Source organism: Lepisma saccharinum, chromosome 4 (assembly GCF_977018435.1).
Source record: "Lepisma saccharinum chromosome 4, izLepSacc3.1, whole genome shotgun sequence".
Taxonomy (NCBI): Eukaryota; Metazoa; Arthropoda; class Insecta; order Zygentoma; family Lepismatidae; genus Lepisma; species Lepisma saccharinum.
In genome coordinates, this window is record NC_139232.1 from 43,147,826 (window position 1) to 43,175,077 (window position 27,252).

At 37.0% G+C, this 27,252-nt stretch overlaps 1 long non-coding RNA gene across 1 annotated transcript in view; it reads left to right on the forward strand.

The window, feature by feature from the left end:
• The first annotated feature begins 1,777 nt into the window (after positions 1-1,777).
• Positions 1,778-27,252, forward strand: part of LOC145987135 (uncharacterized) — an 82,472-nt gene continuing 56,997 nt past the window's right edge. The window contains exon 1 of the long non-coding RNA XR_014441623.1: positions 1,778-1,876. This is a non-coding gene — a long non-coding RNA (uncharacterized LOC145987135). The remainder of the gene's footprint in view (positions 1,877-27,252) is intronic.

Consider the following 27,252-nt stretch of genomic DNA (forward strand, 5'->3'; position numbering starts at 1 on the left):
GACAGCCTGGTAATAATCTTGTGTCTGGAGGGGAGTGATTTTTGTGTATATATATCTTCCTGTTTTGTACCTTGTTTCATTTGTACTTGGTACAGAGTCTGAAGAAGACCTTGCAAGAAGGTTGAAACGTTACGTTTAGTAAATGTCTTAAAATAAAATAAATTTCTGCCTTGGTCAGAATATTGAGTTTTTCATTTTAATTCTCATTTTCAAGCTAAAAAACTTACAATACACTTGTAAGGAAAACACCAGAAATGACAATGTCAACAATAACCTGTTCCTATGATTACTAGGACATTAAACAAAATAACATCAACAGGAATTGAAAATAAAGTAATTAAAACAAAATTCCATGAAATTGATTTTGAGCCTCCTAGGTGTTACAAATAAGTAAATACGAGTAAATAAATAAATTAATAAATAATAAACGGAAAAAAATATGGAAAAAGTTTAATAATGAATGTTCAATTGTTCAATACTTAACTGAGAGCGTAATTCACAAGCAATTGCAATTCATATGTTAAATATTAAGGTGTTCGGTTTTTTCTTGTCCAGCAGCATATTACAATGCAGGCATATTTGTCAGTGTGAATCCCAATGCAACTGATATTCTTCTTCTATTTCGTAACTCCGAATAGGAACGAGTTGGAAGCCAGTTTTCTCTTGGTTGCTTTTATAAGACCCATTGAATCATTCGGCATAACCATCTTCATCCCCAAAATTTTGAAAGTGAAACGGAAGAAACACAGATCACTGTAACTCAGCTGAAAACTGCAGCTTCTGAACATGCTTGTATAACAATACCCACAATTCAGTAAAACAATTAATACTCTACTCACAGAAAGTATTTACCTTGACGATATGTAGAACATGTGCCACAGAAGCCCACACAGATAACATTCTGATAATTCAATACCAGTCTAAATGGGTGAAACTGTGCGAGAGAAGTCTGTGAAATTACATTCAACAAATGTATGGGTTTTGCACACCTTAAATAATCATTTACGTTAACACCTGGATGGAACTTTTTACGTTTTGAGGCAGACCAATCATGGTTTAAAGGCTCTGCTCTAAAGTAGGAATTTCAATTTTTGTCCCCATTTTAAGAATTCAGGCGCACTGTGCATCGTGAGGAAATTGGGGAGCTACGAATGAGTAGTGTCACCCGGTCATTAAAAACCTAGAGCAACAACTGAGGTTTCGCCGTATTGACCACACGTTACCCCGTAAATGGTTGGATGATATTCCACTTCGACAGGTAGGAGAGGAGTGAGTCCGGCACTCGGTAGGTATGCCCAGGCCCTCAGGGAGATAGCGTAGATTTGATCTGTTTCTTTTTTATGATGGATGGGCACTTTTCTGTCGCTTTTGGCCAATCGTGACGATGAGAATGGGTGATGATAAGATAAAATGGATTATAAATAATACTAAGAAAGAGCAACCATGCCCGGGACGGGATTCGAATCCGGACCCCTGGCTTTGTTACAGTATATGGAAAATCCAAATGTCAAATACTCAGATAAAAATATACCAAGATATCACAATATCCTAAGTGAAGAAGTAGGCTATAGGTACATACTGGACATACCGGACATCGAAAACTATAGAGTTTTAACTTCTTATGCCTTCCTTCGAGTGAAAGGGTTAATCAACACAGTGTAAACCAATCAGGAGTCAGTAGCGCTGCAACAACGCTATTATAATACGTAACAATTATTCGCAAATTACCTGTTACCATGGAAAACAACAAAAATCAGACCATTGGTCTAAATTGATTTCATCGCAGGTACGTTTCTTAATGAGCGATAAATCGAAGTTAATAAGAGAAGATAATCTCAAGAAGGAAGCAAAACTTAGAGAAGAATGGAGCCTAAAGGTAAGTGGAGTCACAAATAACAAGCAACATCAAAGTGCATTGTACTTTATTAGCTGGGCAAAAAAAAAAATAACATTGTAGCTTCCAGCCATAGTAAGGCAGTATGAAGTAGCACACGCATGTTTAAGGTTAGATTGGTCTTAATCTTATTATCTTTAATTTTTTTAATTGGTGGCTATAATTTACCTTTATTTAATATTTTTCAGCATTATTTGTGGTTTATTTTTATTCCTTTGTTTACAGATATCAATAAAAATTACCAATCCATAGTACATAAAATAGTGACATATTTCAAAACGGAACAATTTCATGTGTGTACTTGAAACAGTGTTCTGAGTTATAAATGACGTTTTGAGTCACTATACTTCATATATAATCTAGTACTAGCAAGTAAAATTAAATTTTTATATTTGAATATAAATAGGGAGGGGGAATATCGATAGGATTTTTTTAAGGAGGGATAGATTCATAGGCCGATCTAAATTTTCCTGGGGAACACAAGCATTTGCTGTAATGTTATAAACACATACATTAGGGTGGTCCAAAAATTTTTTTTCCGAATTTAATTTCGCACAGTTGCTAATTTTGTCCCTTTCCCACGAACATATTTTACTGAAAAAATTCAGCCCAATTGGATAATATTAAAGGTCGCTCAAGCGACATGAAGTTTTGCCATAAGTATGTACAAAATGGACATGGAATATAAGTGACGTTTAGAGCACTAAGAAATTAACAATGAAATTGTACTATTTGTACTATGAAATGAATTGTTATCACAAAATACAATTATTTACTACAGAATTGCAATTTATTTGAAAAATATATTAGATAAATTTAAATATTCCGTTGGAGTTTATTTTAAAATGAACTTCTTAAAATCCAAATTCAATCGTCTGTAACGTGACTTCTATGGTACCTGATGACCTGAATTAGACTAACCATTTCACTTACTTTTCTTGTTATTTACTCATTAAAGTTGCATATAAGAGGCACTAACCATTCAAAAGTATCTTTGACAACCTTCAGTGCCAACGATTGCATTGACTTCTTAGAATTTGTGAAAGACACTCCAGCTTTTCGGTTAATATTGGAACCTGAAATCAACATTAGCTGGAAGCAAACATAAGATGCAAAGGGAGGCTGAATTCATCAAATCAAGCAGACCCTTTTTTCTAAGCTTTGGGCGTCTGTTAGTTTCATGCATATTGAACTCCAGTTTTCATCACAAGCCTTAAGACAAGTTATTTCTTGCTTTCCTTGGAAGATACCTTATCTCTTAACCAGCTCTGCTCTAAGATACCGCAATTGGGCCTCACAACTTGTTCCTTGTAGTATGTGGATGTGGTGTATGCAAGCTAAATGCAACAAAATTCTTGCAATACACTGTTCTAACAGAATGCAGACACCTCTCATCGTTCTTGTCATAGAAGCTGTTGCATCGAAACTCACGCACACAAATGTCATGAAGCTCCTCTCAAAAGAGCAGCAAGTTGCTGCAGGTTTTTTCTTTGTACCTCTCCTGTTCCAGGTGCTACCTTTGCAGCAGCTAATATTTTGTCAATTTCATAACCTGTAACAGGTACATATCGGACGTCTATCCATAATTCCTTTAAGCTTCGTTTGATTTGTTCGATCATTCATTAACGTACTATAGTAGTTGTATTGATACTATAAGCAGCACAACAAATGATGAGCCCCCTCAGATTGATTTGCCCATACTTAAAACAATGGCAAATCGGGCATATGCCCCAATCGGCCAAGTGTGGAACCCTGTCTAATCCAAGATTTTTTGTAAAAATGCCCTGACACTATAGTGTACAAATGATGAGCCCCCTCAGATTGATTTGCCCATACTTACAAAAGTTGCATCAGCCAGATTTTTTTCCATAAACTTGTCAAAAATTGATATTTTTTGGCTATACCTGAAATTAAGCCAAAAAGCTATATACACACACACATACACACCCATATACACACATATTTACTTCCAATTTAAGTTTAATTGGACCCCAGCCTCAACTTGCATATCCAATATTAAAACAATGCAATATGCAGAGATCTTCTAGAATTGCTCCGTGACTCTCTCATTTCTTATATTATATGTTTGCATGTTTCAAGTAATTCTCCTCTGTGTCAGTGTGTGCAATTCCCGAGACGGTAGTATTGATTTTTTTGCTTTGCATGTTCTCCTCAGCGCCAGTACTTACAGAAATTCCCGAGTATTTAAGCTTTGATGCAATATTGCATCAGCCAGTATTGTGAGAGTGGCTGAGGAGAACAGATGTGTTTTTACAGTGCTCCTCATACTTACAGACCTGTTTGATTTAATATGAATATTAAATATATATTGTTGCCTGATATTTGTTACATCTAGTTTGTTTGTTGTAATCCACTCTTATTTAGGGTCAGGCTTATATTTGTCCCAGCTTGTTATACAAAAATCAATACATAATACTCAGTGCTGGGTCATTGCCATTCAAGATATGCATGTTCGTGCAGGTATTTGCGGAAGGTCAGTGTGAATGAATATTTATTCTTTTTTTCCACTTGTGGGCTATTGGCCTTACAACCTGTCATAAGATAAGCATAGAGATTAGATTTAAAACCCAGGAAATTTTATATAAATACCAAAGCCAAAAATATTAACACACATACACACATACACACACACACACACACATACACAGCACAGTGCTGAACCCAACTGATATTTTTATCCAGCATAGAGTTTTGAATTGAAGCCCAGGAAATATATATAATAAACCAATAACAAAAAATGCCGAATCAAAAATATTGCAATCAGTGTAATAAGAATATATCCAGCCCCAATTGGGCCAGACACCAAAGGAATTGTAACCCAAACAAATGCAGAACTCCCATTAAAATATGCCCCAAATGCAATAAAATATTTAGCAAGGCTTATTTCAATAGACATGTGGGCTCTTGCTCTGCACAGTCATCAATATTGCCCCCACAACCATCCACATCTGGTCTGAAAAGAAAGCATGAAGCACCTGTTAATGCTGGACCTGCAAAGCAGCTATGCTTTGCACCTATCCATAGCAGTTTTAATAGCCAATTAAGAGATTATCGGTTTGTATCAGAGCCAAGATGTGGCATTAACAATTTTTTGAACAGTGTAAATCCTGATCTGCAGGCAATTCTAAATGCACAAAATGGCTCTTATAAGCTGTCCCTCAAATTGTATACTCAATATAAGAAACCAAATGGCACAAAATTTACACAGCCCCACATAACAGAAACTGTACCTGTATATTCAAATGCAAATTTAGACAGAATAATAAGCAGGTTGATAGATCAATTAAATATTAAACACTCTGAATTTGCAGCAAAAGAGTCTGGATGGAGCCTATGCGGCTCTCCACACAAGTTATATGTTAATATTTCTGAATTCAGCCCATTACAAGGATCTACATATTTGCCATTACCTGCCAATATTAAAAACAAAACAGCTGTGGTTAATATTGAAAATAATGATGAAAAATGCTTTTTGTGGTGTATTTTAGCTGCTTTGTATCCAGTTTCAAGGAATCCTCAGAGAATAAGTTATTACAAACAACATGAACACTTTTTTGACGATGCAATGGAGGGTTTAGAATATCCAATGTCTGTTCAGAATATTGATAAATTTGAAAAAAGAGCCAGGGATATGAATGGCAAACAATTATCTATTAATGTATTCATTTGTTCCACTGGCCGTGGCAATTGCTTGATAGAACCTCTCAGAATCAGTACAATTGATGATGATTCTGCTGTCCCGATTGATTTGCTCTTAATTGAAGAGGATGGCAAATATCATTACACTCTGATACATAATCTTGAAGCTTTAGTGAGAACACAACTAGACAAATCCAATATAATATTCAAGTTGTGCAGAAGATGCTTAACTGTATTTGATGGTCAAAAAATGGTAAATGGGGTTCGGGAAAAAAATGCAGAAATTGCAAAAAACAAGTTAATTGAGCATCTGAAATACTGTAAAAATCATAAACCTGTTCATATGGTGATGCCTAATCCAAGTGAAAATGCAAAATTCAAAAAGTTTGAAGCCTTGTTGGAACACCCAGCATATATTGTCTGTGATTTTGAATCAAATCTCAAATCTCTTGCATTCTGCAATCCAGATCCTGAAGAATCTTCAATTACACCATACCAGCTACATGAACCTTCCAGCTTTTATTATGTGGTTGTACAGGATGGTGTTGTTACTAAAAAAGATTCATACATGGGGCCAGATGCCATCAAAAAATTTGCACATAGAATAGAAAATGAGTGCCATAACATAGCATCTAACATCTTATTAAAATCAAAACCCATGTTGCTTTTAACAGAGAAACAGATTGAAGATTTCAACAATGCAGAAAAATGCCCGGTGTGTGATTCTGAATTTTCAGATACAAATATCAAGGTGAAACACCATTCTCATACAGATGGTAAATTCTTAATGGCCCTGTGTAATAGCTGTAATATTAAGATCAAGAGACCAAAATTTGTCCCCATATTTTGTCATGGAGCATCCAATTATGATTTCCATCATCTGATCAGATATGAGGGGTTTGACAAGCAGAATTTAAATATTTTAGCTGAAAATGATGAAAAATATATTGCTATTAGCAAAATAATTAAAGTTAATGGTGTTCCTATTCACATAAGATTTCTTGATTCTTACAGAATTTTATCAGCTAGCCTGGCCACACTGGCCACTCAATTATCTGATGATCAATTCAAAATCACATGTGCCTTGTTTCCAAATCAGGACCTGAAATTAATTAGGCGGAAGGGTGTATATCCATATGACTATGTTACAGATTTTTCTAAATTTGATGAGTGTTCCCTGCCACCAAAACAACAGTTTTACAGCAAAATCAGAGGATCTGGAATCACTGATGATGATTATCACCATGCCCAATTGATGTGGAACAATTTAAAATGCCAGACATTTGGTGATTATCACATGGCATATTTGAAACTTGATGTGACCCTCTTAGCTGATATATTGCAGGCATTCAGAAAATCTTCTATGCAAAATTATAAACTGGACCCAGTGTATTTTTACAGTGCCCCGGGCCTAGCATGGTCTTCAATGTTTTTGAACACTAAAAAGCATTTGGATCTGATCCAAGATCAAAATATGTATCTGTTTATGGAGAAAGGTATAAGAGGAGGGATGGTGCAATGTTCTCAGAGATATGCCAGAGCAAATAACAAATATATGCGTGATTATGATCCAGCACTGTCATCAAATTATATATTGTATGTGGATGCAAACAGCCTCTATGGTCACGCTATGATGGATAAATTGCCATATGCAGGGCTTGAATGGGTCGAAGATTTCAATATTGAAGATCTTAAGGACTTTGATGACAGTAATTATGGCCTATTCTTAGAGGTTGATCTGACAATTCCAGATAAGTTACACAACAAATTTTCTGATCTGCCCCCAATTCCTGAGGTTCAGTGCTCACCTGGCTCTAAACAGAGGAAATTGATGATGACACTGGAGCCAAAACAGGGTTATGTCATATATTATAAAAACCTCCAGTTCCTGATGCATCATGGTGTTCAAGTAACCAAACTTGGCAAAGTTTTGAGGTTCAGGCACTCAAGATGGTTGAGAAAATATATTGATACAAACACAGAGCTTCGAACATCTGCAAAGAGCCAATTTGATAAATCTTTGTTTAAATTGATGGTCAATTCTGTGTATGGCAAAACTATTGAAAATGTCAGAAAACATACCGATGTTAAAATAATTACTGACCCCAGCCTGAGCAAAAAATTGGTTGCAAAGCCTAATTTCAATTATAGAAGAATTTATGATGAAAATATGGCACTTTTCAACATGAAAAAACAAAAATTAAGTTTGATAAACCTATTTATGTAGGGGCTGCGATATTGGAATTGGCCAAATTACATATGTTAATATTGTATTATGATGTGTTGAAACCTTTTTATGGTGATAGTGTAAAATTGATGTACATGGACACGGATAGTTTTGTTCTTGATATTAAAACAGAAGATGTTTATAAAGATATGACCCAGCCTGAATTGTTTAAATATTTTGATACCAGTGAATTGCCAGGCCATTTGAATATTCAACCCCACAACAAAAAGGTGCCCGGCAAGTTAAAAGATGAGACACTTGGTGATGTTATTGTGGAATTTGCTGGGTTAAGTGCCAAGATGTACAGTTTTAAAACATGTAGTGGTGTTGCTGCTAAAAAGGCCAAGGGTATTGGCAAAGTAGCTGTGGAAAAAGAGCTTAAATTTGAAGATTATAAAAATTGCCTCAAATCCCAGAATTTAATCAAAACATCAGAATCCAGAATCCAGAGTGTGGATCACTTATTGACTAGCAATATTGTAAGAAAAGTGGCTCTGGACCCACATGATGATAAGAGATGCATTTTATCATGTGGCATACATACTTTACCATGGGGGCATTGTGATTTGAAAAGTGGGAATCAATGCCCAAACACAGAGCATGATTTGAAATAAATAAACATGCCTATGAACTTATTTGGGTTTAAAAAACAAGGTATTATGGACCTGCCAACCCCACAACCCTCTTCTGATATGCTGTCTAAACTGAGTGCTTTGTTAATTATTCATCTGAACAGCATACTTACAGATATTGATGATGAAACAGGCAAAATATTGTACATATTTAACAATAATTTAAATCATTACCAATTACCTGTAGGTGGGCAATTGCAATTTATTACAACTCCTGAGGGTGATGTTAAAATTTCAGTAGGGAGAAATATTTACAGAATTAAGCACTCAAACATGGTTTCTGGCACTGTTTATACTGTTTCTGCTGGTGACTGCTTATATATTGAGGTCCCTGGATCCTATGATAAGCTTATACCTTTTTTATAGAATTAAGAATCAGATACTCTATAATAAATAACTACTAAAACAAAAATGCCTAATGATATTTTTGGCCATACAAGACATGAAGATCACAGTGATGAGATTTTGATGCTTGATGTCAGAGTCAAGAAATTAAGAAGTGATTTACAAGCTTTACAAACTACACTCAATGCCAGTCTTCAATTAGAAATTACAAATTTGCAATCACAATGCATGGACCCTCTTCTTAAAATTGATTCTGAACTCAAATTGCTGCTTCAGAAATATACTGACCTGGCCACATTGGATAATTTTCAAAGTTTAGAAGAAGCTGTTGCAGCTCTTCAAGCCAAATTTAAGACCCAGGCTAACAACTCTGAGCAATTGAAACAACAATTAGAAGAGCAGATAAATAATGTCCAGGCACAGCTCCAAACAATTGTCAAAAGCATAAAATCACAAGAAGATTTTGATCTAGTGATTTCCACTCTAAAGGAACAGATTCAGTCACTCCAAATACCTAATCTGGACCCTCTGAACAATGCCATAGCCGAGGTTAAAGAAAAAATTGAGACACTTGAAAATTTTATGAACAATTTGCCATCTTCTGATGCTTTGAATGCAATAACTCGGAGTGTTGCAAATATTAAGCTGCAACTTGAAACATATGAAGATTTTGGAAAAATTCAAAGTTCCATAACCCATCTTGAAGGTACAATAGCAGCAGTGCAAAGTGATTTGGCAAATGTACTTGAATCCAGATTGCCTGGGATTGTAGATACCCTTGTCGGTGTCCAGCAACAAATCACAAAGCTTGAAAACCTCAACACTGAATCTGAACTGTCTCATTTTCATCACTTGATAGATGATATCCAAACAAAACTTGAAATTTTACAACAATCCACACCCTCTCAGGCAGATATAGCCCTGCTCCAAAATGCCATGCAAAATGTGGCTGATGCTTCTGAATTAAACAATGTGAAATTGGCACTTGAATTTTTACAAAATACAGTATCAAATCTGCCTACATCACAGGAACTTAAAAATATTAAGAGGGCAGTGAATCGCATATTGAAATCAGAAGATATCAAGAATATCCAAGCAGAGATCAAACATCTCACTCAGACAGTGGCCACTCTACCAACCAATCAACATATTAATGAACTGCATGCCCTGTTTGAGGATATCAGAAGACAGGTCCATGATCTTACAGCTCAAAATTCAAAATTGGCAATTGTTGAAAATTTGCAACAAATTGTAGCTAATATCAAGCAACAGCTAGGGACCATGGAATCCAATCAAGCAAATGCTCTGTCTGTTTTTGCCACCCAGCTACAAGAAATTGTGCAACAATACAAGAGACTTGCTGTGGACATAAAAATAAAGCCAGGCCATGATGATGTTGTTAGGACCATCAATGAGCACCTTGAATCTGTAACAAGCAGATTGCTCACAGCAGAAAAGGAAATAACAGGCATAATTGAAAATCCTAAACATACAGTAATTCTTGAATTGTACAGCATCCCCAACAAAGAATATGATTCTCCATTTACACCAGGTGGCAAAATATATATGCTGTCCCCTGCACAATTTTATTATCAATTTTTTGTTGGGGGCACATTGAGACCAATCAAGATCAAATATTGGCTTCAACCACAGGCACACCACTACCCCACCTTATCAATAACAAATGCTGATAACAAAGTGAAAATCACCAGTGTAGAATTAGAGGATTTTACAGACCCCAATACATTGGAAACAGCCTATGTTGAAGATGATGGCTCTTTGGAATTTAAAATACATATTGGAGACAAATTATATTTAGAAAATCCTGCAGTCTCAGCTGCTGAACACCCTATAGTTGCAATATTCTTGTTTACATATTATGTCTAGACAAATTATTGTTGATGAATTACACAGACAGGCCAGACATAATTTTAAGAGACTGCCAGTAGTCACAAAAGGCATAGATGATTTATGGCAGAGCGACTTGATTGAAATGGCAAGTGGGCAGTTGAAAAACTTAAACAAAATCAACAAGGGCTACAAGTATCTACTCACTGTAATAGACACATTTTCAAAATTTGCCTGGGCTGTGCCACTCAAATCCAAGACTGGGGCATGTGTTACAGAAGCCATCAGGACAATCATCAATCAGAGTGGAAGATCCCCGCGCTATTTGCAAACAGATAATGGCAAAGAATTTTATAATTCAGTGTTTCAACAATTTATTAAAAGCCAGGCAATAAATTGTTGAAACACTGAATTATAAAATTCTTTGCCATTATCTGTTTGCAAATAGCGCGGGGATCTTCCACTCTGATTGATGATTGTCCTGATGGCTTCTGTAACACATGCCCCAGTCTTGGATTTGAGTGGCACAGCCCAGGCAAATTTTGAAAATGTGTCTATTACAGTGAGTAGATACTTGTAGCCCTTGTTGATTTTGTTTAAGTTTTTCAACTGCCCACTTGCCATTTCAATCAAGTCGCTCTGCCATAAATCATCTATGCCTTTTGTGACTACTGGCAGTCTCTTAAAATTATGTCTGGCCTGTCTGTGTAATTCATCAACAATAATTTGTCTAGACATAATATGTAAACAAGAATATTGCAACTATAGGGTGTTCAGCAGCTGAGACTGCAGGATTTTCTAAATATAATTTGTCTCCAATATGTATTTTAAATTCCAAAGAGCCATCATCTTCAACATAGGCTGTTTCCAATGTATTGGGGTCTGTAAAATCCTCTAATTCTACACTGGTGATTTTCACTTTGTTATCAGCATTTGTTATTGATAAGGTGGGGTAGTGGTGTGCCTGTGGTTGAAGCCAATATTTGATCTTGATTGGTCTCAATGTGCCCCCAACAAAAAATTGATAATAAAATTGTGCAGGGGACAGCATATATATTTTGCCACCTGGTGTAAATGGAGAATCATATTCTTTGTTGGGGATGCTGTACAATTCAAGAATTACTGTATGTTTAGGATTTTCAATTATGCCTGTTATTTCCTTTTCTGCTGTGAGCAATCTGCTTGTTACAGATTCAAGGTGCTCATTGATGGTCCTAACAACATCATCATGGCCTGGCTTTATTTTTATGTCCACAGCAAGTCTCTTGTATTGTTGCACAATTTCTTGTAGCTGGGTGGCAAAAACAGACAGAGCATTTGCTTGATTGGATTCCATGGTCCCTAGCTGTTGCTTGATATTAGCTACAATTTGTTGCAAATTTTCAACAATTGCCAATTTTGAATTTTGAGCTGTAAGATCATGGACCTGTCTTCTGATATCCTCAAACAGGGCATGCAGTTCATTAATATGTTGATTGGTTGGTAGAGTGGCCACTGTCTGAGTGAGATGTTTGATCTCTGCTTGGATATTCTTGATATCTTCTGATTTCAATATGCGATTCACTGCCCTCTTAATATTTTTAAGTTCCTGTGATGTAGGCAGATTTGATACTGTATTTTGTAAAAATTCAAGTGCCAATTTCACATTGTTTAATTCAGAAGCATCAGCCACATTTTGCATGGCATTTTGGAGCAGGGCTATATCTGCCTGAGAGGGTGTGGATTGTTGTAAAATTTCAAGTTTTGTTTGGATATCATCTATCAAGTGATGAAAATGAGACAGTTCAGATTCAGTGTTGAGGTTTTCAAGCTTTGTGATTTGTTGCTGGACACTGACAAGGGTATCTACAATCCCAGGCAATCTGGATTCAAGTACATTTGCCAAATCACTTTGCACTGCTGCTATTGTACCTTCAAGATGGGTTATGGAACTTTGAATTTTTCCAAAATCTTCATATGTTTCAAGTTGCAGCTTAATATTTGCAACACTCCGAGTTATTGCATTCAAAGCATCAGAAGATGGCAAATTGTTCATAAAATTTTCAAGTGTCTCAATTTTTTCTTTAACCTCGGCTATGGCATTGTTCAGAGGGTCCAGATTAGGTATTTGGAGTGACTGAATCTGTTCCTTTAGAGTGGAAATCACTAGATCAAAATCTTCTTGTGATTTTATGCTTTTGACAATTGTTTGGAGCTGTGCCTGGACATTATTTATCTGCTCTTCTAATTGTTGTTTCAATTGCTCAGAGTTGTTAGCCTGGGTCTTAAATTTGGCTTGAAGAGCTGCAACAGCTTCTTCTAAACTTTGAAAATTATCCAATGTGGCCAGGTCAGTATATTTCTGAAGCAGCAATTTGAGTTCAGAATCAATTTTAAGAAGAGGGTCCATGCATTGTGATTGCAAATTTGTAATTTCTAATTGAAGACTGGCATTGAGTGTAGTTTGTAAAGCTTGTAAATCACTTCTTAATTTCTTGACTCTGACATCAAGCATCAAAATCTCATCACTGTGATCTTCATGTCTTGTATGGCCAAAAATATCATTAGGCATTTTTGTTTTAGTAGTTATTTATTATAGAGTATCTGATTCTTAATTCTATAAAAAAAGGTATAAGCTTATCATAGGATCCAGGGACCTCAATATATAAGCAGTCACCAGCAGAAACAGTATAAACAGTGCCAGAAACCATGTTTGAGTGCTTAATTCTGTAAATATTTCTCCCTACTGAAATTTTAACATCACCCTCAGGAGTTGTAATAAATTGCAATTGCCCACCTACAGGTAATTGGTAATGATTTAAATTATTGTTAAATATGTACAATATTTTGCCTGTTTCATCATCAATATCTGTAAGTATGCTGTTCAGATGAATAATTAACAAAGCACTCAGTTTAGACAGCATATCAGAAGAGGGTTGTGGGGTTGGCAGGTCCATAATACCTTGTTTTTTAAACCCAAATAAGTTCATAGGCATGTTTATTTATTTCAAATCATGCTCTGTGTTTGGGTATTGATTCCCACTTTTCAAATCACAATGCCCCCATGGTAAAGTATGTATGCCACATGATAAAATGCATCTCTTATCATCATGTGGGTCCAGAGCCACTTTTCTTACAATATTGCTAGTCAATAAGTGATCCACACTCTGGATTCTGGATTCTGATGTTTTGATTAAATTCTGGGATTTGAGGCAATTTTTATAATCTTCAAATTTAAGCTCTTTTTCCACAGCTACTTTGCCAATACCCTTGGCCTTTTTAGCAGCAACACCACTACATGTTTTAAAACTGTACATCTTGGCACTTAACCCAGCAAATTCCACAATAACATCACCAAGTGTCTCATCTTTTAACTTGCCGGGCACCTTTTTGTTGTGGGGTTGAATATTCAAATGGCCTGGCAATTCACTGGTATCAAAATATTTAAACAATTCAGGCTGGGTCATATCTTTATAAACATCTTCTGTTTTAATATCAAGAACAAAACTATCCGTGTCCATGTACATCAATTTTACACTATCACCATAAAAAGGTTTCAACACATCATAATACAATATTAACATATGTAATTTGGCCAATTCCAATATCGCAGCCCCTACATAAATAGGTTTATCAAACTTAATTTTTGTTTTTTCATGTTGAAAAGTGCCATATTTTCATCATAAATTCTTCTATAATTGAAATTAGGCTTTGCAACCAATTTTTTGCTCAGGCTGGGGTCAGTAATTATTTTAACATCGGTATGTTTTCTGACATTTTCAATAGTTTTGCCATACACAGAATTGACCATCAATTTAAACAAAGATTTATCAAATTGGCTCTTTGCAGATGTTCGAAGCTCTGTGTTTGTATCAATATATTTTCTCAACCATCTTGAGTGCCTGAACCTCAAAACTTTGCCAAGTTTGGTTACTTGAACACCATGATGCATCAGGAACTGGAGGTTTTTATAATATATGACATAACCCTGTTTTGGCTCCAGTGTCATCATCAATTTCCTCTGTTTAGAGCCAGGTGAGCACTGAACCTCAGGAATTGGGGGCAGATCAGAAAATTTGTTGTGTAACTTATCTGGAATTGTCAGATCAACCTCTAAGAATAGGCCATAATTACTGTCATCAAAGTCCTTAAGATCTTCAATATTGAAATCTTCGACCCATTCAAGCCCTGCATATGGCAATTTATCCATCATAGCGTGACCATAGAGGCTGTTTGCATCCACATACAATATATAATTTGATGACAGTGCTGGATCATAATCACGCATATATTTGTTATTTGCTCTGGCATATCTCTGAGAACATTGCACCATCCCTCCTCTTATACCTTTCTCCATAAACAGATACATATTTTGATCTTGGATCAGATCCAAATGCTTTTTAGTGTTCAAAAACATTGAAGACCATGCTAGGCCCGGGGCACTGTAAAAATACACTGGGTCCAGTTTATAATTTTGCATAGAAGATTTTCTGAATGCCTGCAATATATCAGCTAAGAGGGTCACATCAAGTTTCAAATATGCCATGTGATAATCACCAAATGTCTGGCATTTTAAATTGTTCCACATCAATTGGGCATGGTGATAATCATCATCAGTGATTCCAGATCCTCTGATTTTGCTGTAAAACTGTTGTTTTGGTGGCAGGGAACACTCATCAAATTTAGAAAAATCTGTAACATAGTCATATGGATATACACCCTTCCGCCTAATTAATTTCAGGTCCTGATTTGGAAACAAGGCACATGTGATTTTGAATTGATCATCAGATAATTGAGTGGCCAGTGTGGCCAGGCTAGCTGATAAAATTCTGTAAGAATCAAGAAATCTTATGTGAATAGGAACACCATTAACTTTAATTATTTTGCTAATAGCAATATATTTTTCATCATTTTCAGCTAAAATATTTAAATTCTGCTTGTCAAACCCCTCATATCTGATCAGATGATGGAAATCATAATTGGATGCTCCATGACAAAATATGGGGACAAATTTTGGTCTCTTGATCTTAATATTACAGCTATTACACAGGGCCATTAAGAATTTACCATCTGTATGAGAATGGTGTTTCACCTTGATATTTGTATCTGAAAATTCAGAATCACACACCGGGCATTTTTCTGCATTGTTGAAATCTTCAATCTGTTTCTCTGTTAAAAGCAACATGGGTTTTGATTTTAATAAGATGTTAGATGCTATGTTATGGCACTCATTTTCTATTCTATGTGCAAATTTTTTGATGGCATCTGGCCCCATGTATGAATCTTTTTTAGTAACAACACCATCCTGTACAACCACATAATAAAAGCTGGAAGGTTCATGTAGCTGGTATGGTGTAATTGAAGATTCTTCAGGATCTGGATTGCAGAATGCAAGAGATTTGAGATTTGATTCAAAATCACAGACAATATATGCTGGGTGTTCCAACAAGGCTTCAAACTTTTTGAATTTTGCATTTTCACTTGGATTAGGCATCACCATATGAACAGGTTTATGATTTTTACAGTATTTCAGATGCTCAATTAACTTGTTTTTTGCAATTTCTGCATTTTTTTCCCGAACCCCATTTACCATTTTTTGACCATCAAATACAGTTAAGCATCTTCTGCACAACTTGAATATTATATTGGATTTGTCTAGTTGTGTTCTCACTAAAGCTTCAAGATTATGTATCAGAGTGTAATGATATTTGCCATCCTCTTCAATTAAGAGCAAATCAATCGGGACAGCAGAATCATCATCAATTGTACTGATTCTGAGAGGTTCTATCAAGCAATTGCCACGGCCAGTGGAACAAATAAATACATTAATAGATAATTGTTTGCCATTCATATCCCTGGCTCTTTTTTCAAATTTATCAATATTCTGAACAGACATTGGATATTCTAAACCCTCCATTGCATCGTCAAAAAAGTGTTCATGTTGTTTGTAATAACTTATTCTCTGAGGATTCCTTGAAACTGGATACAAAGCAGCTAAAATACACCACAAAAAGCATTTTTCATCATTATTTTCAATATTAACCACAGCTGTTTTGTTTTTAATATTGGCAGGTAATGGCAAATATGTAGATCCTTGTAATGGGCTGAATTCAGAAATATTAACATATAACTTGTGTGGAGAGCCGCATAGGCTCCATCCAGACTCTTTTGCTGCAAATTCAGAGTGTTTAATATTTAATTGATCTATCAACCTGCTTATTATTCTGTCTAAATTTGCATTTGAATATACAGGTACAGTTTCTGTTATGTGGGGCTGTGTAAATTTTGTGCCATTTGGTTTCTTATATTGAGTATACAATTTGAGGGACAGCTTATAAGAGCCATTTTGTGCATTTAGAATTGCCTGCAGATCAGGATTTACACTGTTCAAAAAATTGTTAATGCCACATCTTGGCTCTGATACAAACCGATAATCTCTTAATTGGCTATTAAAACTGCTATGGATAGGTGCAAAGCATAGCTGCTTTGCAGGTCCAGCATTAACAGGTGCTTCATGCTTTCTTTTCAGACCAGATGTGGATGGTTGTGGGGGCAATATTGATGACTGTGCAGAGCAAGAGCCCACATGTCTATTGAAATAAGCCTTGCTAAATATTTTATTGCATTTGGGGCATATTTTAATGGGAGTTCTGCATTTGTTTGGGTTACAATTCCTTTGGTGTCTGGCCCAATTGGGGCTGGATATATTCTTATTACACTGATTGCAATATTTTTGATTCGGCATTTTTTGTTATTGGTTTATTATATATATTTCCTGGGCTTCAATTCAAAACTCTATGCTGGATAAAAATATCAGTTGGGTTCAGCACTGTGCTGTGTATGTGTGTGTGTGTGTGTGTATGGGTACGCAGATATATTCTTCTTAGGACCGGCGTATCTTTAAACACCTTTCTTAATGGGACCAAAAAAAATGTTGGGACTTTTTGCCGGTCCCAACAGGGAAAAGGCCATTTCGAGACTCCTGAGACCCCTTTCGACATGTACGCGAAGTATTTCGAAGGTACCAAAAAGTTCATTTTTGTTGGATTAGTGTTTATGTGGCTGTGTTACACTCTGCCACCTGCTGGTGAAAGTTGGTACCTTCAAGGCTGTGTAAAACTGTGGTGTTTAATCGCATCCCTTGGTACCGTGAAGTGTGGGTGTGTAAAATCTTGGATCTATTTCGCATGTATTGGTACCGAACATCGCAGGGGGTTGAGAGGCAAGGAAAGGTTCGTTCGGCGGCCGCCGGGCTTCCCCGCTCGCCTGGCCGTCCTGTTGCTCCCGAGCTGGCAATGTTGCCAACTTAAAACTTTGGAACCAAATCTGTTCTTCTATTATACTTTATTCCTATACTCGAACAATACTCTACAAATGTGACTGTTGTATGTCCCATAACAAATTATCAGTTGGTTTTAATATAACACTAGTAAATGCACTATAAATGCATTTCTAAAGCACATTTTCTTCCATTGCCAAGAAACAAATAGCAGAGCTTTCAGACTTTATTGGTAACATCTCGTTACTTGTTTCGGTCATGCTGAAGAAAAATGAATTGATAACGAAATAATAATAATATTTTTTTTAAAAGAAATAAGAATGGAGATTTCTGATCAAAAGTGACAACCGACGGGGCAATAGGGGTGGGGGGTTATATCGAAGTGACAAGTGACACAGGTACCTTAGTCTATATGCAAGTCTTCTCATATCCGCCAACAACAGACCAAGACGACATGATGCATAACATTCATGGAACTTTCAGACCGAACTGGAAGGCGACAAGTGACACGTATCGCTTTGAGACAATTGCAACACTAATGAATTCAACATTTCGAAACAAAGCAATGTGACAAGTTGCACGTCTCGCTTATTGCTTCTGTGTTGCACAGAATGGGCAGTTTTATAAATATCGTGAATTATGTCGCATCGGTCTGGTGTTCGGGCTTTCGCATTTTAATGATTTCTGATAGACTAAAGTGGTCCGTGTGTCTTGTAACTTGTCACTTCGATGTGAACCTTAATTGTCACTTGCCGCCGTTTTGTGATACTTGTTCCCTGTAGCTTCGGTTCGAAGTCTCCCCGTAAGAAACCATTCAACGCGTGGGCACGACCCCAGACGGGAGAAACACGGCAACGCTCATTGCGAGAAACACGTAAGCGACACATGTTGTTTGTCGTGTCGCATTGGTTCGAAAACGACGCACGGGTCCCGGGTTCAAATCCTGGCCTGGGCATAGATGTTTGTGAGTGTTTATTCATCAATTTCATCATGTCATCAGTCATCCCCATCTTCGCAAATTAGTCAAAAGTGGCATAAAAAGCGAAGTAAAATATAGCAAAATAGCATTGGTTCGAATGTTTCATTTATATTTTATCGAATATTTCATATATATAAACGCTCATATTAAGAATAACAGTGTGTACAAACTAAGGGGTTCATACCGAAGTAACAAGCAACACGCATCTCTTAAGAATATAAGCAAGCATTCAGTGCAGCTGCGCTACCAGAAGACGCCACCAGATTAGAACGACGCAATGCGACTCGACATGTGCACCTTGTCATGTCACTTCGAAACGTCACATATACTTTTGAGTGTTTGTTTCCAAGTTATATGCTTCGCTTCTCACTTTGGTCTGGAAGCTCCCTAAACTCGTACAGGATTCGAACACAGAATCCACAGTGTAGAGACGGAGACAAGTGTTCATACGTCTAAAAGCTAAGTGCTTGGTCTGAGTCCTTAACTTCAATGTAGTTCTTTTTCTAACGACCGTGTTTGGCAACACTGTTGTTTTATGCGATCCACCTCTGCGGCCACTGCGCCGTGCATGAGTTGTTTTGCTACGTTGCCACACTTTTTGTCGTCTTCACTTCCCGCCCTCTCTGCTTAAAGTGCGACTTGAAAAGTTGATAAGCTCCTCACCTGACAACGTTGCGGGGGAACACAAGTACGCTCCCCTCTTGCAGAAAACGATCACCGCGACCTGCCAAGCTGCCTGTTATCACGTTCATCTATCTCTCCATTGCGTATCAGCTTCACAAAGCAGGAAACACATCATTTCGTATGTTGAAGTTGATAGAATTCCATTTAAGTTACATTCTGTGTCCTGCTCTTGTTGTCGTGTTGTTTTTGTGCGAGTATTCAAGAGAAAATATAAATAGATAACATACAAATTCTTACGCAGGGATATTCGAATTATTATATGCGTATCATCCTTAATGCACATTCTTACTTACATAAAACAACAGAGAGGACACTGAAATAAGGGCATCTTTGCTAATGTTCTACAACAAACAACTTTGGGGAAAGGGGAAAACCTCGAGTAGAAAACATTGATTTTATTCCTTTATGATAAATAATGCCTGGAAACTACACATGTACTTACCATCTACGATCATAAAGAAAATATTAATTCCATTAATTTTAAAATGACAAGGTAAAAAAAAACAACTATATAAATACTCTTCCCGTTACTAAACGTGAATAATATGTAGATGTTTATTTGATTGAGATTAAAATAAATTATGTAATAAAATAAAGGGCCAACAAAAAATTCAGTTTTAGTGAAAGGAAGCGTGTTCATTTCCTTAGTGTGGCTTTATTGAGACAATATTTACGAAGTTACACAAACAAGTGTACTTAGGGGAACAGCGAAGCCCTAGGCAGAGGTTATGCCATTAAAATGTGTGTGGGCGAGTGCTACAAAAGGTAAAGTTCTTTCTTGTGCATCTTACGGTGCTACCTTTCAAGCAGAAGATATGGCTCCACACATTCTCGATCACGGCCGTACTGCGGGTGATATTGTCAACAGCACGCTCCGTTGAAGGGATAGTAAAAAATGAAAGCTATGTAGCTAAACTTCCCCTTAAAACGGTATATGCGGTGGAGCCATATAGTGGTTCGGAACCCACTTTAAACTGTGGGTCCAGTCCCGATTAGCCTAACTGTGCATAAAGTGGAATTAAAACACCAAATCAATCGATCAATCAATCAATGCGTACTGTCTGGCTGCCTTAGCCGAGACCATGGACGGAAGTGCGCATGCGCCAACCGGACGCGTTCAGTGGCTAAATAGGGGTGACGGAGCTTTGGACAGGAAGCGGGTTCCTTGAAAATCGTCTGCTGTAGAAACAGCAATGAAGTTTCAACGTAGTAACATCGCCGCCAAAATACATACAGAGATGTTTACGAATTATGTAAGCCAGTCATATACTATATCAGCAAACAGAACATATCAGGAAAGTATTCATATCGTCACATTAGTAGATAAACTTGTTTGTAAACCAGTAGCTTTATTTTAGATCATTCGATTAAATTGATCTTCTTAGTAAATATTATAATTAGCCCAAATGTACACAACATTAATCAGGAGAGTATTCAATAATAATAATATTGTTGTATATAGTATTATAAATATAAATGTAGTAACTGAATGGCTTGTGACATTTTCTAGCATAACGAGGGTGTTTTGTAGAATGTGCAACAGGAGCCAAAACGTCCTAATTTTCCTCATTCCACTTCGAAACGGTTTGTTGCGAAATGTAAGAGCCATCACAAACACAACACAGAAAGCGGTAATAAACACAACAAGCGAACCCACGTAAGCGAAATACCACAGGATAGTTTGGCGAGTGCTTCTCCCTGCTTCCCCTCTCGCGTTTGGAATCGTCCTTTCCAGGTAGTTTCGTCTTCCTTGGACGGACTGTATATGTTCTCATTCAGTAAATTCGACTCTATTGTAGCTGCCGGCCCTCGTGGCGGAGTGGTTCGCACATCGCGCTACGTCACCAGGGGTACCGGGTTGGAATCCCGGCCTGAGCGTGGATGCTTGTGAGTGCCAATTCATCAATTTCATCATATCATCACTCATCCCCATTTTCGCAAATTAGCCAAAAGTGGCACAAAAAGCGAAGTAAAATAAAGCAAATCAATCGATCAATCTATTGCAGCTGACCTTCGTGGCGGAAATGTTAGCACAGCGCATTACGACGCTACTTGGGTGTTCCTTTGTGGGCGCTCTTCATCAATTTCATCGTATCATTACTCATCCCATCGTTTCGTCTGGACAAAAGGGAAAGAAAAGCGACGCTAAATAATAATATTCAAATCAAATCAACTGTATTGTATTAATTTTTTTTTTACCTTCCGGTCTGCATGAAGGAGTAGCTACGAAGCCAGAAGCCCTAATTTAGAATCCTTAGTAAGGCACAGATATACCATTGTGTTCGTTCTTTCATTTATTTCTGCATTCCACCATTAATGCTCATTAACGATTAACCGAAGAAAAGCAATTCAGATTAACGTTAAAGGCTATACGTTGCATTTTTCTGTCGCTTCATTAATGTTTACCATTTCACTATCCCAGGGTATAATTTTTGTTAAGCAACGTAAGGAATATTTACATTCGAGGCAATCCAAGGCATGGGAAGGGATAATAAATTCAAAATACCGTCTTTCGAAGCGTCACATATATTTTATGCAGTTGTGTTTGTACGTTGAGCATTTTATTGTTAGTTGATTTAGTTTATTTAACGTCGCATTTCTACCATTTCTGGCTAATTGCGAGGTTTCAAATGAATGTTAGAAATGGATGAAGGGACAAACATATAACGCAAACCCCACAGAGGATTATACTGATTTTGAATCCAAGCGCTAGAACCTCCTCCTTCTGCACAATGCAGTCGAGGTTGTACTACGTGGAAGAGATGTTGACATTTGGATTAATTGAACATTTTATTGTATTATAATTGTCAGATATACAATGTTACAAAGTAACACACTGTATCTAGGAAACTGTAATATATCAAGAGACAGCCACTCGGGATCACAGGATCATAAAATATTCTGACAGCACTAAACTTAACTCTCCTAACCAACTAGCATGTTTAATTTTTACAATTAGAATTCTAAACAGTGGCGACGATTAGGGGGAGCGAGGGAGGCTGTTGTCCCCTTATTTATGCCACTTTTGCCCTCACACTATGCTAAATCTTATGCACGAAAGTAAACTGTTTTTGCCCCCCCCCCCCAGTTTTGGAACCCAATCGCCGCCACTGATTCTAATGACAATTCTACGTTGTTAGGTTAGGAGAGGAGATTTAGGGCTCTTAGCAACCAATTTTCGCTTCGTGTGCACATCGCACTGCACCACGTTCTCCGCTCTCTTGTCACTGCTGTGTGCCGTATTCTATGACATTCTGATATTGTCATCGGATTTCTTACAACTTTTCTTTCAATCCTCGATTTTTATTGCATACAACAATGTGTACAATATTCACGATGACAACTTGCCTACTGCTGCATTTGCAAACTGGAAGTAACAAAATGCAACTAATTTTTACTGCTGTAATCTAATTTTGTATTGGTATAATTGTTACTTTCCCTTGCTCATCCCTACTCTTCGCGGCCTCTTGTCCGGCCTTCGAGGCGCCAAGCATTCCTCTCATGCTTGTTTCCCTCTGAAGTTCAAATGCTATGGAAGAATAAAGCTTTGAATTCAAAGCATTTAGAAGGAAAACGTTTAAGTAAATTTTGTATTTTATTCTAACGATATTAATATAAATAAATAAACTACATAAACATGTGTAGAATAAGTTAATTATTTTAGATCAACAAGTTACTTTTCCTGGATATTCAGGTAAAGAACTAAAGAGTTGTTGCAAGTCACTACCGTCAACATATTATGCGCCGCTCAGTGTTGTGTTTTCTACCCTATGGCTACACCGAACAACCGATTGGGAATTTTAGGTTTAAAATGAAAGCCTTAACCTCCAAAAGTATCATATTAATATGAATGATTAATCTTAGAAAATGAATAAAACACTTCAACAAAGTTTTAAACTATATAATTGTAGTTCTAAAAACCTACCGATTAAATTCTATTCTTACACAAATATCCATACTTTGAAACATATTTTTATAGAAAGAAATCACGGCTTTTCAACAACACTTTTAATGTCAGTTAAAATATAATGATATTTTCAATCACTTATTGACGCATATTCGTAACGTAATTTCCTGAGAAATATGGTGTGAAAAGATTAATTCCCCCACTTCTAAAGGTTCGATTGATTGATTGATTGATTGATTTGATGTTTTAAGTCCACTTTATGCACAGTAAGGCTAATCGGGACTGGACCTACAGTTTAAAGTGGGATCCGAACCACTTGTGCCTCCACCGGGTATCGAACCCGGGACCCCTTGATTACAAGGCGACGACGCTACCACTGCGCCATCGGGGAGGCCTCTAAAGGTTCGACACTGTGGAAGAGTGCGTTGAGTGACCGTACACTCCGAGTTCGAGTCCCGTCAGCCTGGACGAGACTGTTTTGTGAGTGTCTCTTCATCCATTTAACATAATCGTGATCCATCGTCGTGAATAGTCAAAAGTGGAAGAAAAGCGACGTAAAATAAATATGAAATACAAATGACTTCTAAACAACACTGGCCTGGAAGACGACAAAGCTTCGTATTGTCCATAAACTCCACAAATGAATCTCCCCTCCCCCCACTTCCCTTTTAAACAGGGCATCATTTGGTGGGGTTATAACTGTACAAATATAAGACATAAAATAGAACAAAGTTGGTTTCAGCGGTGACCAGTGGCAGAGCAGCAGCTCCCTCAATGCAGGGAAGGGGGAGGCTAGGGACCTGGAAATGTTTTCTATGCCTTCAAATATTGGATAACTTCAGATACATATTTTTTTACGCTAACAAACCGGTCTAAATTGTCCGTTTTAACCCTAAATTGAGTGAAGTAAATTTCCTCGGTCGGTTCACAAGGAGAGCTTCCTTCATATTGAGTATATATGTTCTAAAATTATACTTTCGACAGAAGCAAAAGTTTAATGGTGTGTAAAGGGTGTGTCGAATTGTGTTGTTCTCTTTGGCGTAGAATTCTCAACCTACGGCTCTATGAATGCACAAATTTTAAACAATATTCACTGTACAACTTCCCTAACTGAATGTAATGTATTCGCTATATGTTATACGTCTAATAATAATAATAATAAATGCATGTTAACTGAATCAAGTCTTTCTCGGTATTAAGTGCCTTCGATCCCCAATAAATCTTAAATATCGATCTTTATGTTGAGACGAGAACAAAAAATGCAGCTTTTTATGTGTTTTTCAAACTATGCTCACTTCGACATTCTGTAATTAAAAAACGTGTGGTCCAATCGTGACGAAATTTAAATACGTAGCTCTATTGGTTAATTTTTAATTGGAGTTCAAACTCGAGTCTCCATAATGTTTAACCCGACTGTAGACAATCATTCGCTCTCAGGCCATATGACCTGAAAGCAGAGAAAACAGGAATGGCATAGTCTCCCTTCTTTCCGTACTTTCAAGCGGCAACCCTTGAATCAGCCAAGAACGGCGTCACCCACCCCCTCCCCTCCCTTGACGTCCCCTCGCACTCAAGCAAGAAGCACAGTGTCATCGTGTTTGTACCTTCATAATTTTATCATTCCACCTCATTGTCTCGATTCAATCACGAAATAGACCAAACAAAAAAATAAACAAAATAGAAATAGCTATGTAGGGAACATTTTAATTGAGTAGGTCGCCAATTCGTTCAAAATAATGTGACGTGTAGAAACGTTTATATTACAATCGAAGCAAGCAAGAAATATTTTTTTGCAAAATTGAGGGAAAAACCGGCAATTTTGACCAAATATTTAGTCTAAAATTTCTACTAAAGTAAAAAGTCGTTAACCGTAAGTGGCTGCTGGGAGCTCAGAATGTAATCTTGATTTATTTGGGAGATGCAGAAAGTGCCTCGTCTGACCACCCACTTCCTCCAAGCACAAAGTGTGCCTGTATAAAATGAGTTGGCATAATAGTCCTTCCATTAATACTGGCCATGGTTTGATTGCACATATCTCTCAGACATCTGTATTTAAACTGACTTGCAAAAGCGTTTTAGCATGATTTTTCTTTTACATTTGTTGAACAAAGAAAACTGGGAAACATTGTTAACTTTTCGACCATTTCTTACATTAGCCTTTTGATTCCCAAGGCCATTTTCACATGTAACCCCCTTGGCCCCGAGCCGATTTTGAGTAAAATGTAGAGTTTCAATTAAATGAGTATAGATCGGAGGCTAATTGCCCTAGAGAGATGAGTGATATCCCGTTGTACGCGGAATGAACCAGAGATTCAGACTATATGAAATTTATGCAAATTTGGCGTATATGTGGCGATTAACCCGATAGGTACAAAATGGGTGTAAAATAGAAATACACTGGAACTCTTAGTTTAGGGTTGACATTAGCGATGCATGACAACTGTAAGCACATACATTCGTGTATTAGACGACCAAGATTTGAAATGTATGCTACTTTTCGAAGAATTCAATTGCCACTTTTTGCACAGAAAGGCTATTCGAGACTGAACCTACAGTCTAAAGTCGAATCCGTACTACTGTACCACGTGTCCCTACAGGTATCAAACCCACGACCCCTTGAAGACCACAGCAAAAAGTCCTTTTCCTATATACAGTGAACGGCAAACATTATAGCAGGCAAAATATCCATAGTTTTTTCCATTATTTACTTTCCCAGGCAGGGCTTTTTTAAGAAGCTGTATTATTATTATTTTTATATATTATTTGAAGTAGGGTTACACTTAAGCTTACAGTATTTTTACACGGGAAAATCACATTGAGGAACACAGAATTAATTAACATAATGATTAGCAATTTGTCTATTTTTACATTTACCTTAGATTGTGCGCACACCACAGGAATTCTGCATTTATCGCAAGTTACACAGGAAGAGCGAGAGAAACCTGCGAAGTGCTTCTACAGATAACATCTAAAGTGGTTTCCCCTCATCCCTTGTCTGCGAGGGCGAGGGACTTAGTGGGCATGGTTGCCACTGCCTCAGAAACACATGCAGGTCGTGTGGGAAGAGAGAGAACTAAGAACGCCCCCTCCCGTGTTCTCTCTGCATTGCTTCACGAAACGTATAACAGAAATATTCTCAATTTAAACTGTGTAAACCAACTTTATGCTTTCATGTTGAAAAAATAACGTTATTTAAAAGCAGCGAAGTTAAGCATAAAAAATGAAGGTCTGGCAACCTTAGATAACGATAGAAGAGAAGCAAGATCGCCTGGTTGTCCTGTCTCCTGGTTGCAACCTCATACGTTGCAAACGCAAGCTGCACAAAATGAAAGCTCTTCGGAAAAAAGTTTAGAAAACACTTTTTTTTATAATCAATCGGTCTACAAACCGAAGGCAATAGCAATTGAATAGAATGGTCATATTTCCACGGAACAACTTTACTTTTCACTCTATATTTTTTTTGTCTGAGAGCGTACCGGTGGTGGTGGGGGGGGGGTCTGTATACTCCCCTAATACATGAGCAATATTCAAAGAACTTTAAATGCAGTATTCATTAATTCATTCATTAAGTATAGGTTATATACACGTGACTTACAAAGTACGAAATTACCTTGCATATAATTTTGTTGTGGATTTGTCACATTTTACATTGTTATAACAATTTTCTTCTGCGATAAACAAGTGCTTAGCTTTCCTTAAGCTGTCATTGAATATAAGTCAACTGAGGGGAAAACCGAAATCCTCAGCATTGTACCAACATGTGACACTGGCGACACGACACAAAATTAGATAAACTTCATAATACAACGACCTCGTAC